Genomic DNA, 13,555 nt, shown 5'->3' with positions numbered 1-13,555 from the left:
TGCCTGCTGGCCAGTAGCCTTTGATTAGGATTTTTCTGATTCCACAAGCACAAATGTTGACATGGCTGTAAAACATGAATTCCAGGCTGGTAGTTCAGCCTTGGTTCTGTGAGATTCACACTGATACTTTGTCCTTGCAATTTCCAAATCACACAATACTGTCTTCATTTTTCTTTAGTCTTTTTTTTTTTTTCTCTCATGTGTGTTCCCTGCTGTAGGCTCCTAAACATTAATTATGAGAAGTTTTTGGACTAACTCTGTAAATAAATCAAATAACTCAGTGTGTGTGGATTGCCTTCTTGGACGCTAGGTGAAAACCCATTTTGTGACAACACCTTTATGCACCAAAAGGTTGTGCATGGAGCAGTAACTTAACTTTTTTTAGACCTAAGTACATGAGACAGTAAGAATTTATCTCTCAAAGCCACTGAAGAGTTGGAGTTGCTTCAGAGGGCTCCATGTGCCCAGAGGAATTCTGCTCTGTGTGGGATGAGGCAGTAGCAGCCCTCCATCCCTCCTGGTCGCTGTGATGAGTTCTCACGAGCACAGGGGACCTGCCTGGTGAGGTTTAGAAAAAGAATTGTTTATAGGAAGTGCAGGGTAGTTACATGTCCTGTGCTTTGTGGCTTGGCCTACAAACCTGGAGATAGCATCAGTGCAAGCTGCCAGCACTGCTTGCTGCTCAGGGGGATTGAATGGTTTTTGTTCACTTCTCTTTCCTGAGAGCTCAGTTTGCAGGGTACAGCTGAGGAGGATGATGCCTTGGCTGTGTGGAGATGTTCTGCCCTGCACATCTGCAGGATGTTGGTTGGTCAGAGACCTTCTAAGCCAGTCACACATTGAACTGTGAATAGGAATAGGGGATCACTCGTGTCATCAGCTCGGCTTCTCCATAGTAGAACTACAGATGACATTACACTCTTAAAAAACCACAAAACCACCAAAATCCCCCCAAACAAGCAAAAAACCTCCACCAAAATCACCTTACAGCCCAGAGGAAAAAGAGAAAATGTGCTTAAGATAAGAAGGCAACTCTGTCTCCCTTTTTTTTGGCTTTAAGTGCAATGGAGATCTGCTAGTCTGGTTCAAATTGAGTGTACAAAAATTTGAAGATATTTGTAGCAGCTAAAAATGCTTTTGACTAATTCATGATCGTAAGACTTATTAGAATAAATTGCATATTCAAATTATTACTTCCTTTTTTTCCTTTCTGCTAGCAGGGTGTTTGTGGATTTGACATTGATTTAGTTGTTAGATTGATCACATTGTGCAGTGGGAATGTGGTGCTGTAGTATTTGAAGGCAGTAAAAAAAAGTGTGATTATTTAGGTATTTCTGCACAGAAAATTGGTGCAGCTTTTACACCAAATACAAATTGCTGATTTTCTCATTTGGTCAATAACATTATATTGTGTTTTACTTTTTTTAGATCACATTGAGGTCATCTCGTGGAATCTTCTGAAAAAACAAGAGTAATAGGAAGAAAATGTTTAATAAAAGTATCTTCTCTACACAGTCAGACTGAAACAGGGAAGGTTCATTGGAGTAAGTATTACAGGGCTGGGGTTTTCTGGGGTTGTTTTCTATTGTCTTTTGCTTGTAAAGTCAGCATGATTATTAGGCTTTTATTGTATTTAACTTTGTTGTAGTTACATTAAAAATATAAATGGGTGACTCTGTACTCATTTCAGTTGGTCAGCTGGTAATGGACTCATGGATTCTCACTGAACCATCTTCCCTCTTGGAATTAGTGGTATCTTGTGAAATTGGGATGGGTTTCAGGTTTTTCTCTTGGCTGCTGTGTACGCTGTGTGTGGTTTTGAGCAGGGGGTTGTCTGGTATAGATGTGATTACATGTAAGCCTTTATTTGCTGGGAAAAGTTAAGGCACCGCTTGTATTTTCCAGGGAATTTGAAAATACACTTGGTTTTTTTTTTTGGTCTGTGACTCTCCAGTCATGGCCCTTATGACTGACTTTATTTTTGTTGTGTGTATTATTTGTCCTGTATTGCAGTTCAATCATTCATCAAACTTGCTTAGGTTTTCAGTTTTTGAATATCAGAGACATCTTTCCTTCACTGTTTGTAGCTCACTTCCAGCTTTTGTGATTCTGGGCTGACACCTGTGTGTCTCATTTCTGATAAAAGGAGTTTCTCTACCTAATACAGGTACTGTGGATGGCACTTTTTGCCACCAGATAAATAAACATTTGCATCCTGATAGTGTAATTCTTAATTTCTGTATCCTTCATGTGCTTGAGATGGGACGTGTAATAATTTTTCTGCCACTTCGCATCGGATTGTCAGATGTTTAAACATATTCTCCTTAGAAACTGGGGAAAAGCTGCATTTGTCTGATGCATTTTAAATGCATATGTCTCATGTAAAATGTAGTATGTAAAATGCATATGTCTGATGCATTTTACTCCTGCTGGGTGGTTGTGTGAATGTAACTCTGCAGGAATCACCGGAAGTGGTCCTGAATGCCTGGTTGGGAGTGAAAAAGAGCTGGCCATTAGAACTGAGAAGGGTGAGAAGTCATTTTACTTTACAAGAAGTATATTTCAGCATATTAATCTATTACCAAGAGGAAATGACTCCTCTTAGCTTCTTCTTTGAACACAGATGTGTAGAAGGTGTCATAATTTGGGTAGAACAATGTCTGTGGAACCTAATCAGACAAGAAAAGCTTTTTATACTTGGTGTTTTTAACAAAGTGTGTTTAACTGGCAGAATAACATGTTTGGATTGATCGATTTCCTGCCTTAAAGAAAAAAATTCTATAAAATTTTCAATTCAGTGTGGATTTAAAGAAGTTGATGTGCATTAGTTCCCTTTCTCTAAGTACTTGAAAGAAATGCTACAATTTTTAGTCAGCACATTTAAATTTTCATCAGTTCCTGATCTAGGCCAAATGTCAAGTGACTGTTAAATACTCATGTGCAACATTCTTGTGGCACCTGATTCTGAATTCTGACCCCTGAAGTGTTCAGGAGCTGTGTTATGTGGAGTTATTTGTCTTTTACTGCCTTATTAGATTACACAATGGAAATACAGGCACCTCTTCACAAGGTCCCAGTACAAACAACCAAACCAACCTATTTGCTGCCTGCACACTTAGTTTGACAGGTTAATTCTTCACTCTGGTAATCAAGTTACTAAAACAGATAAACAATTAAGTTGCAGCTGAGCTCCCTAAACAAAAAAAAAAAAAAAAAAAGAATGTCCACTGGAGACAGCTTTAGTCATTTTAAATCATTGTTCTTAGGCTTATGCCAGACACAAAACTTGCTCAGGTGTTCCATAGTCAGTAAACTTGTGTTTCTTCCCTCCCCCCTGCCCTTTTTTTTTAAGAGACTCAGAGCATTCCACTGTTACAACTTAAAATTAATTCAGATTTTTCCTTTTTGGAGAAATGTTTTGCGACTCGTTTGTTTTTAGTTAGAGTTTGTGTGCTTGTGTGTGTCTGGATCATCACAAGGTATTTTGCAATTGGAATTTTAAAATTAAAATAAAGTCCTCTCAGCATCTCTATTCACAGTTTAAAAGCCAGGTGGAGTTCTTGTGAAGTCTTAGGAGCAGATGCTGACTCACAGCTGGGGAAAAGTAAGCCCAGGAGCAGCCAGGTCCTGCTGAAGGGATGCTGGAGGCTCCAAGGGCTGCTGCATTTCTGGGACACTGAGCTCCATCCATGGAGACTTGCAAAATTATGTGGGCAGACTCCTAAGCAAGGTGCTTTAACTTCAGTGCTGGAGCTGAGCTTGGAAGCAGCTGACTCCCAGGGGTGCCTTTCAGGCTAAATAGTCTGTAATTCCTGCTTAATCTTAAATGTTTTTTGGTCCTTGTGATGAATGGCCAGGGCTACTTTTGGCTTTATTACCTTTATCTTCATGACAAAAAGGGTTTCTAGGATTGTGGTTTTCTACCAAATGGCATTGTATTTCAACTTGTCTTTATAAATAAGTTTGATGAAAATTATGTATAAAATATATCTAAATATTTGCATTAGAGTTGAGTTGTTGGATTTCCTTCAGTGTTTGCTCAGTCCTTGACCAGTCCTGTCCATGTAACAAATGGCTGTGAGCAGCCACCTCTGAATCTATGATGGGGGCATTGAAACTGGTGTTGGAAGAAAAATAACTGCAAAAATCCAGATTATGTAGGAAACAGACTCCATCAGGAAGAATGCCTGGCCAGATGAAGCATGTAAAGTCTATCTTTTTTCCATTAAAAGTCATCTTTCTACTTTGTAGGATGCATGGCATCTCTGTATGAGACTTAATCACAAGCTACTTGTGTGTTTTGGGCTGTGTGCCCTCTTTGTAGGTGAACATTTCACTCCTTGATACTCAACTGCCTTTTATTTCACTGGTTCACATCCCTCTGTAGATACATGCAATCTGTCTGCTGGGGAATAATCCCCTTTCCTAGAGGTTTTGATCAAAATACCAGAAATAACTAAAAGGTGAATCTTCTAGTCCCTGTGTGAAGAGGTATCCATCTACTTACAGGAAAACCTCAGTTTCTGTTTTTAACTTCTTTTACAGTAGAATGTTATCTAGATGTAACATCTTAATAGCCAGCTCCTGGTGAGATTTGATGGTCTAGGTTCATTTGTACAATTCCTAAGGAGAGGAAATATGAACTATTTATATATTTAAATAAGTGGAATGTTTCCTTTGTGTTTACAGTGCAATAAAAAATAATTTTGAGTGGTAGAACAGGCAAGGCAATCCCAGAGAGCAGAACTAATCCTGGTTGATTATTTCCTAGTTTTGTTGTTGGACTGTTAAGAAGTCAGGTACAATTCTTGTTGAGCAATGGGAGGACAGGGCCTCTACAGTTTACTTAACAATAAAGTTTTATTTACAGTTTACTTAGTACAATAAAGTAATAAAAGCTCAGATTATTAATGCATCTTTTCAGATTCATGACAGACACTGCATAGGAGTTTAATAATAGCTTGGGCTGTTAGAAAGCCAGGTCCTTAGGCTGTGGTTTTGCCTACAATTTGAAATGATCTTAAGAGCTGTCAAGTGGCCAGGCAGCCCTGAGGCTGCGAGGAGCTGTCGCTGTGCCACTCCTCCTGCACCCTCACTGTGCTGGCACAAGCACTGCTGCAGCTCTAGAGAAACACCTGACTGCCTGGCTTCAAATGGCATCTTTATTCTGCTTCAGCTCCTCCTCCTCTCCCATTCAGTCTGACCTTCCAGTCCTCCTCCTGCCTGTGTGCCCCTTCCACTCACCTGTTTTGTTAAGCTTGGTTTTGTTTGTTTGTTTAAAATATCCAAGTGAGTGTGCCATCATTTCAATGTTTAGTCTATTCTTGGAACTCAACATTTCATGCTGGCCTCCTGATGCTGTTTGGTTTTTGCCTTTTTTTTCATTATTTTTTAACATGATCTCTCCATAACTGCCCCTGAAGGCCTTCAAATAAAGATCTGCTCTTATGTTACCTCCTTACTAAAATTATCTCAAGTTTCATTTCCAGGCTGGGAAAAAGGCAACACTCCCTCTAGTTCATGAAGTATCTACAGTGCAGGGTCAAAAGGGCTGAGAACTCACCAGCTCTGATCTGTTCCCAAATCTTCAGTCTCACCTTTATGCACAGGAACAGGATCTACAGATGCATTGCCCCTCATGTCAGGGCCCACTCTGCCTGCTGCTGTTGAAGTTTTCCAAAATATCTGAGAGCTGGTTAGAAATGCTTCTAAAGGTGATTGTACCAGATGTTTTCTCACAGCCCAGTTGATACAGAATCCTGAATAACTGGCCTGGGCTTTTTTCCTTTGAGCTTTTCTCCTTTTTCTCTCCCTGACTCTGTTCCTTATATGACAGTGCTTTTCTGAGCTGCTGTTTTCTTCCATTCCTTTTTACTCCTTCCTTCTCAACCATGCAGAACAGCATTCCAGCCAGCTGAAAGGGAATGTTTTCCCATGGTGTCCCCAGCTTGTGTGTGATCCAGTGATTGTGTGAAATTACACAGCAATATGGAAATGTGAAAGGAGTTTTTATTCTCCCTGTAACTCAGTCTACTTGCACAATTCAAAAGGATGGCCTGAACCTGTTTCTGTTTTAATGTGACTATGCAGTGATTTCAGGGTAGAGCAGAGGATGGCTGTGAATTGGCTGTGAGAAGCTGCTGTGTTCCTGATTGCTGTTCCAGAATTACCTGCTGCCTGGCCATTGGCAGAAGTCTGTCCAAAGCTGGGACTTAAGTTTTATTCACTTGTTCAGTTCCTCATGGATATTCTTCAGAGAGAGCAGCAGACGTGTGTGCTTGCCTGCGTATAAAGTAACAGGAAGTAAGATTTTCCTTCTTGTGCAAGCCAAGCCCATGAGTTCCTCTGAGTCTGGAATACCATTTTAGTAGTGTTGTTCTCTACATGTAGACTTGTTTTCCAGGAAAAAAAATTCTGAAGACAGTCTTATTCACAGTTAGTTTTTAAGCTATACTGTCATTGAATTGTAGAATAACTTTTGTAAAAAGGGATGACTAGAGGTAATCTAATCTAACCATCTGTTCAAATGAAGTTACGTAAGTTAAATTTTAATTTGTAACCAGTTAACATGTTTGCATTTTTTTCATATCTCTGAGTCCTGTGTAAGTCAATTGCAAATGTAGGTGCTCAGCATTTCTTGAAAACTGGGCCACTTTTATTTAGAGGCATTAATATTTGAGTAGAAACTGCATTCATTGTAGGTTTAAAATCCTGACTTCAGGTTTTAAAACTTGGTGCATAATGTTATGGGTACACCAGAGGAATAAGGCTACAGGAGATGAGCAGGCAAAATAATTAGGGACCTGAGATAAAAAAAACCTCAAGTGAAATTATCTTTGTGTGTGGAAAATTAGCTGTATTTTGTGAGGAAAATGAGACAATCTGGGCTTGATGGCTGAGAGACCGCTCTTGGTACCAGTGTGAGCACTGTGAGGGAAGGAGACCTTTGAAAAAGGCCTTCTATGTTTTCTGTACATAGATATTTTTAGAAAACTAAATGGTGATATTTTTATTCTGATTTCTGGAGAAACCCTGACTAAATGGACATTTAATTTTCCATTCCATAGGGCCAGCTCATGTGGAAGTTGAACTAAACTGCTGGGAAATATTTATAGTACCACATGATCTTTAAAAATAACTTTCCAGTCTACTTTGTAGATGTCTTGAATTCCTAAAATTTTTGCTATTATAGGTAGATACCCGTGACATTTGTGGAGTGGAAATATCTCTGCTTTGATGATTTAGGCATTTGTATTTATCATCAAGTTGATTGTATTTTATTTTTAGATTTGGAAGCATTTTGGCTGGAAATTCACCTGTGCAGCTGTAGAAGGCCAGAACCTTGAGTGGGTTCACTCTAGGGGTAAATGAGAATTGCCATGGAGGTTCTGCAGGGTTTCCATGTGGTTCTGCAGTGGCCCACATGTGACCGTGTTCACAGGGGTCTTGGGATGAGGGAAGAGACAATGATCTGACTCCATGTTTCAGAAGGCTTGATTGATTATTTTATGATATATATTATATTAAAACTATCCTAAAAGAATAGAAGAAAGGATTTCATCAGAAGGCTAGCTAAGAATAGAAAAAGAAGGAATGAATAACAAAAGCTTGTGGCTCGGACAGAGAGTCTGAGCCAGCTGACTGTGATTGGCCATTAATTAGAAACAACCACATGAGACCAATCAGAGATGCACCTGTTGCATTCCACAGCAGCAGATAATCAATGTTTACATTTTGTTCCTGAAGCCTCTCAGCTTCTCAGGAGAAAAAAATCCTCAGGCAAGGATTTTTCAGAAAATATGGCTACACTCGCTCACTGCTGGAATAGGCAGTGCTGCTCCTGTCACGTTAAACCTTTAAACTCGGCTGCAGCTCCTGAAAGGAGGCCGTGCCCAGGTGGGCTCGGGCTCTTTCTCCAGGTGACAAATGACGTAGCCAGAGGTCACAGTCTCAAGCTGTGCCAAGGGAAATACAGGTTGGATGTTAGGGAAAAGTTTTTTACAGAAAGAGTGATAAAGCTCTGGAATGGCGTGCCTGGGGAGGTAGCAGAGTCACCATCCCTGGGTGTGTTTAAAACAAGCCTGGATGTGGCACTGGGTGCCAGGGTTTAGTTGAGGTGTTGGGGCTGATTTGATGATCTGAAGGTCTCTTCCAGCCTGGTTATTCTGTGATTCCCGTTACCCTGGTGTCACCCCGTGCCCGTTCCGTGGGTGAGGGCCGCACTCTCCCCGTGCCCCGCTGCACGCACAGCTGGCCGCTGCAGGCCGAGGCCGCTCGGGCCGTGCCGAACGGGGGGTGCCTGCGCCCGGTGTTAACGTTGTGTGCCCGGTGTTAACGTTGTGTGCCCACAGCGGGTGGGAGGGGATGGCAGGAATGGGGAACGCTGAACAGCGCTGCGGGCTGCCCTCAGGGAGAGCTGCCCTTGGGGTGGGGGAATGGAACGGGAGCCATGAGGCGAGCGAACGGCACTGGGGCGATGAGGGGATGGAACAGGACTGGAGCCATGAGGGCATAGAACGGGAGGGATGAGGGGAGCAAATGGGACGGGAGCCATGAGGGGAGCGAATGGCACTGGAGCAATGAGGGGAGTGAACGGGACAGGAGCCATGAGGGGATGGAACGGGAGGGATGAGGGGAGGGAACAGAACTGATGAGATGAAATGGGAGCGATGGGGGAGAAGGAACGGGAGCGATGAGGGAATGGAACTGATGAGAGGATGGGACAGGGCTGCTGAGGAGATGGAATGGGACTGATGAGAGGATGGAACAGGGGTGATGAGGAGAGGGAATGGGAGTGATGAGGGGAGTGGAAAAGGAGCATGGAATGAGGACATGAAACAGGAGTGATAGGGACAGGGGATAGGAGCAATGAGATGGAACGGGAGTGATGAGGGGATAGAACAGGAGTGGTGAGGCCATGGAGCAGGAGTGATGAGGGGAGAGGGTCGAGCTGGTGCCCAAAGTGCCCCTGTCACAGCCTATGGCCATCCCGGGCAGCTCTCGGGCACTGCCCTGGGCTGCAGACCAGCTCCCGGGAATTTGGTGCAGATTGAGAACAGAGGAGAATGTAGTTCTACAGAGCTGTGAACTGCCCCTCATCTAATGCATATATTTGTCTTTACTGTCCTCAGAAGAAATCAGACTTTTTCAATCTTTTTTAAAAGCTTTTTTCTGAAGGCCTTCTAAGTTTCATAGGACATAAGTCTTCCTGCATAGTGAGACTCCTTTTCCATCATACTACTAGGTTCTTTTCCCTTGTTTCTTCTCAAATATTTCATTTATAGCTTGCTCATCCTTTTATAGTACTAGATGTTTACATGGTTAGAAAAACGATTACAATGGTTGTGTTGTGTAAGTGCTTAGTGTTTCTCCTACTTAGACTACGTGATGTGCTGCTGCCATTTCCTAGAAAAAGACTGGTCAGATTGTCATCTCGTGTTCTGGACAGTGAGATACTGTTCAAACACTGTTCTTGTGTGTCTGCATGGGGTGGCCCTTTTCACTACTGCAAGACTTCTGGTTTTTTTTAGCCCCTTGACTGCCACATGACAGAGCAAGCAGTAGATAAAGAGCTGTATTGATCACAGTGATGATTGCCTTGGATGTGGTGCTCAACAGTTGTAACAACTTATTCCACAAAGCAAAAATCTGGATAAGTAGAGTGCCCTTAGTTTTTGCATATCCAAAACAAGTTTGCTTCTGATACTCGTCCTTTATTTAAATATTCATAGGTTTAGTGAAAGAGTAAATCCAGCTTTATATTTAACTTGAAGAGCTGTAGATATCTATGTGCCCTTAAAATGCACCTGAGTTTTGAAGAGGTGGTGTAAAAGAAACTTATGGAAAGTTACTTTTCAATATATAAATGATCCTCTCCTCCAACTTTTTGCCATCTCTTTGGGATGATAGCATACTGATTTCATCCTGAGAGAACTGACCACATTTCAGGGCTGGGTGACATCATTTCAGATGAAAGATAGCTCTTCTAAAGACTTTTCCAAAGACTTGGTGCTCAGGAGAATAAATACTAGGAGAGATAACAGGGCATCAAAATTTTCCTCTGGCACTGCATTATATGTGTGTTTATAATTATCACCTTCTTTGCAGCTACTTTTACTTGTGTTTGATTACTATTCTTCTGGATTATAGTTCAAGATAAAACATTGAACATTGCGTTGGATTTTATGTTGGTGTTCTTTTAACAACAGAAAAACAGATCTCAGAGGATGAGTGATAGGGGATTTGTGGTGAGTTCAGAAGTAAAGGATTTAATGACACAGTGTGAGTTTTCATAATTGCTGCATTCATCAAAAAGTTGGTTTTAGAAGAACTTATCTGACTCAGATAAATGTTGAGTGTTGATGACAATTAAAGTGGATTTGGTACTTTTTAATGTCTAAGCCTTTTGCTGATATGATAAATTGTTTTCAAAGGAGAGTTCATTGCATTGTTATTCCATGTCTCATTTTTTGCAGTGCTCCAGACAGGCTCTCTGTGAGGATGTTCTTGGGCAGCTCTTAATTTCAGGGTAGCCTTACAAACTCCCTCCCATGCTTGTCCTTTGTATCTCCTTGGTCATCACTCTTTGATATTTGCACCTCCTGGATTTAATTCCTGTACATGTGCAAGTTAACTACCCAGCACGGGTTACATTGATTTAATTCCTGTATGTGTGCAAGTTAACTACCCAGCACGGGTTACATTGATTTAATTCCTGTACATTTTAGTTCTGTTTTGGTTAGGGAGAAAACATGAGGGGGCTGCAATTCACATAAAAATATCTGCAGCTTACTTTTGACTGTGTCTGTCCTTAAAGTATTTTAGAAATCAGCGAAGAAGCAGCCTGCTTCTGGTAGCTCTTTTTTTCTTTGTTTGTTTTTTCTTCCTTTTTTCCTTTCCAAGTGGTCTTGTTGATTAAATGAGGAGATGTACTTTTGCTGGGAGGTGAGGGGAAAGCTGTAAAGTCTCCTGGCTTCTGGAATGAGGCTGTTAGCACCAGAGCAAATTCTTTTGTCTGCCTAGAGATGGAAAGTCCTTTAAAAACCACAACAGCAACACCCAATTGAGAAATCCTGTTTTAGGGCTTCTTCTTTGTGTACATTAAATAAATGAGTGATAAATTTCCTTCTTTTGCAGATGTTCTACTCATCTGTGTTCCATTTCTTTCCATTAGTATAAGCAGCTCTGGCAGAACTGCTGGTATATTAAAATACAAATTGATTAGGAGGGAGACACATTTGTGGGCACACATGAATATATGAATCTGAAATGTGCAGGTTAAAGCTTCGAGAAAATTTACACTTACATGGGAAGGTTTGAATGCTGTCTGTCAGTACTACCTGTACCTTAGAAACGCATTTTGTATTGGGCTTTGCTCCTGTGAAATTCCAAGTCATTGATCGGACACTTGAGGAGCCAAGGTTAAGTGCTGGTTTAATTACTTCCTTCTTTTGTAAGTGAGGTTGTTGTTACTGTGACAGTGGGCAGGAATAGCTATGAGGTTAACAGCCTGAAATAGCTTTTTATTATTATTTGAATTGTTGGGTTTTTCCTTTAGCTGGAAGTTGTTTAAAATGTCTCTGGTGCTGTTACTCCCAATCCAGATGGCTTTTTGCCTTTGTTTCAGTTCCTAGATGTGATATTGAGAGTCAGTCACCACACATGTCCCAGCTGGGGCCGTGACTCATCCCCAGAGCTGCTGTGGGTTGGGAGTCTTGAGTTTCTCAGGATAAAACCTGCTTCTCTCACCCTGTGATGTCAGCTCTTGGGGAAGAAGGGGTGCTGCCTGCAAAGCACACTGACCTGCTTCCTTGAGGAAGGAAATGTTAAGTGCCTGCAGGCAAGAATAGCTCCTCAGCATGCTCAGATTGGTCAGATGGCTTCTCTTCCCTTTTTATCTGAAAATGCAAATGGAATTGTAAAAGATTCTGGTGTCTGTGCTGGAAATCTGTAATTAGAAACAAGTATCTTACAAGAACTTTATAACTCTGTGTTGTGGTGTTTGGGCTCCAGGATATGGAACAGCATTTTTAAGTGTTGGTTCTTTGAAGATTTAAAACTCTTGTTGATACACTAAAGTGGTTTCAACAACTGCAGCTGTGGAAAACATCTGAAAGAGGATGAAAATAGAAAAGATACACTGAATTAAAGCAGGAATGGACTATATACAAAATAACTACATAAAACAGATTTTGTTGCTGCTGTACCTGTCAAAGTAATGTTTTGTAATGGAAATACCTCTTTATTTTACCCTCATGACCACAGAAAATAACTGCAAATGTGAGTATCCAAATATGAAAAATGTACAGTATTAGTATTTTTTCCTGACTGCTAATTTCAGTTCCAACAGAATTGCAGCCAGCATTTTATGAGTACCAGTAACTGGATGGAGGAAAACAAATAGTTTCCCATTAAATAGCAGCTTGTGGAAAATATACTGGTTGGTAATGAGGAATTAGACATTTTGTCTGGGTTTGTTTTTTGGGTAGATGCTGTGTTATTCCAATAACATAGTCTGTGCTGGGTGTAATGGTGGGTAACATTTTATTTCTTCCCTTTGGACAGCTTAGAGCTCAAACACCATGCTAAACTTTGCATGTCCAATGATGAATGGATGGATTTGTAAACTGTGGTAATTCAAATAAAATACCTTCATATCTGAGTTGTTATTTTTACCATACTACCACCTTTATTACTTCTGCTTTAGTTTAATCTGTTCAGTGTAGTGGATTTTTTTTTTTGGATGAAAATGTGGACATAATGGTGGTAAAACTATTTTTGATAGCGATGATGGTGGAAGCTCCCTAATTATTGCTTCTATTGAGAAAAAAATGTTTTTCCTTATGTACTTATGGTTTCTGAAACTTAAAGGTATTTTATTTGGCATTAATGAAAACTCTGCTATATTTTATCTAGTACAAGTGAAATGTGAAGTGATCCATGCATTAATGTGGTTACAGGATGTGTTGGCAGCTTGTGCTGGTCCTCACAGCTTTGCTAAGGCCAGGTGGAAAGGTGTTGGAACGATCTGGCTTTTGTTTTTCAGTGTATTTGTGTGGCAGTTAGAGTGGGATGGAGTGTGTTGTCAAATACCTGAGGCAGCTTTGAACTGGCAAGTTGATTTTTGTGCTGCTGGCATCATCTGTTATCCATTGTGGGGAAGGGAAGGCCTAATTGAGATATTGGAAAGCTTCGAGTGGAGTTCAACATTCTGACATTTTCTGTTACAAAGGGTGATTTCTCACATCTTGTGCTGTCCAACAAGAATTCAAAAGATGCAGGGGTAACTTGTCTGTTAAAGTGCTGTATTGTAGTGTTTTCCAATGCTCCCCATCCCTTTGGCAGCTGAGGAGCATTGTCTGGATGAGGAGGAAGGTAAATGATTCAGTGAGCCACGGCTGAAGGGAAAACTCAGCTTTAGAGAGTGGCAATCACAAAAGAAGACTTGGAATGTCAGAAAAACCAGTGGTAGCATTCAGAGTAAATGGGAATGTGCAGAAATACAGAGGACAGGCAGCAGGAAGGCAGAGTGAGCCAGAGGAGATCATGGGCAGGG

General features: G+C 41.0%; 1 protein-coding gene across 3 annotated transcripts in view; it reads left to right on the top strand.

Annotated features, from left to right (window-relative positions):
• PIK3CB (phosphatidylinositol-4,5-bisphosphate 3-kinase catalytic subunit beta) overlaps positions 1-13,555 on the top strand; it is a 95,777-nt gene that overhangs the window by 44,044 nt on the left and 38,178 nt on the right. For all 3 annotated transcript variants that reach the window (XM_030954742.1, XM_030954741.1, XM_030954743.1), the window contains one exon: positions 1,429-1,544. The gene's annotated coding sequence lies outside the window, so the exon portion shown is untranslated. The remainder of the gene's footprint in view (positions 1-1,428; positions 1,545-13,555) is intronic.

This window comes from Camarhynchus parvulus, chromosome 9, assembly GCF_901933205.1.
Source record: "Camarhynchus parvulus chromosome 9, STF_HiC, whole genome shotgun sequence".
NCBI lineage: Eukaryota > Metazoa > Chordata > Aves > Passeriformes > Thraupidae > Camarhynchus > Camarhynchus parvulus.
This window is presented reverse-complemented; position numbering and strand designations above follow the sequence as displayed.